This window comes from Gavialis gangeticus, unplaced genomic scaffold, assembly GCF_001723915.1.
Source record: "Gavialis gangeticus isolate Ggan-Ray unplaced genomic scaffold, GavGan_comp1, whole genome shotgun sequence".
In the NCBI taxonomy this organism is placed as follows: domain Eukaryota; kingdom Metazoa; phylum Chordata; order Crocodylia; family Gavialidae; genus Gavialis; species Gavialis gangeticus.
In genome coordinates, this window is record NW_017728982.1 from 1126960 (window position 1) to 1127988 (window position 1029).

The following is a 1029-nucleotide window of genomic DNA, read 5'->3' on the forward strand; positions in this document are numbered from 1 at the left end:
CCAGCACGTGCATGGAAAGGTGGCCTTCGGGCCCCGCTGGACTGGCTCACGTGTTAGGGGCCTGGCGGGCGAGTCGCTGTGGGCGCAGGGTCCTGGGACCGCGAGAGAGCTCGGAGCGGCGCTCGCCTGATCAAAACCTAATGACTGCGGCTGTGTCGCTGCGCCTGCCTCTCCCCCGCCAAAGCCCGAAGAGCCATTTTAAGGCCTGCTGTTGACGGGAGTGTAACAGGTTTATTCATCTAGGACGCGGTGTGCTTCCTAATGCTCTTAATCATGTGAAAGGAGGTGGCATTCGGTGACAGAAGCAACTTCCGAGCAGGTTCCCCAGGGAGCTAGTTAATTCTGGCTTCCCTTTATAGCCGCGCTCCAGTCAATCATGCCCCGCGCTCTCCGGGCCCTGATGTGAATGCAGGTAACTGCAAAGCGCCGGTGATGGCACCAGGCGAGCAAGACCAGGGGCTGGCGAGAGGCTTCTGCATGAGTGTGGTCCACCCCAGCGGGGGCCGGGGCAGGGGGCCGGGACTGTGTGACCCCGGGGTAGAGGCCAGGACCCAAAGAGGTTGTTAGGTACAAACACCACAGTGCAAGGACCCTCTGCAGGAAGGGGAAGGGGGGTTTCCCCAGAGCAAATCTGTGCCCCCACAGCCATGGCAGAGCCAGCCTCACCGTGTCGGGGAGGAGGCTGCTCGGGGCGATCCCTGCCCCCATGGGCGGGGAGGCGGTGGGCAGGCACGGGGGAGCAGCGCTGGGGGCAGCAGCCAGGCACTCACCCCGCCGGTCCCTCTGCTCCTCGTGGCCGGCGCTGGGGTGAGGGTGCGATGCGGGGCAGGGGGCAGTGGAGCAGGCGGGGTGTGCGTGCCGGCTGGCAGGCATATCGAGGCCTGGTCTGGAAGCACTCATGTGCCAGCACAGCCTTGCAAGGGAGACCCAGGATGGGAGGGGGAGGGGGAGGGGGAGGGGGCTGGCGGGTGCAAGAGTCCCACTAAGGCCTCCACGGGCCCCCCTGCTCGTGCAGCACCTCCCATGGTG

The 1029-nt window shown here is 65.7% G+C and overlaps 1 protein-coding gene across 1 annotated transcript in view; it reads left to right on the forward strand.

Moving 5' to 3' along the window:
- Positions 1–1029, forward strand: part of DSCAML1 (DS cell adhesion molecule like 1) — a gene marked incomplete at its 5' end in the record, with an annotated part of 193076 nt that overhangs the window by 183046 nt on the left and 9001 nt on the right. The gene's annotated exons all lie outside the window — the stretch shown is intronic.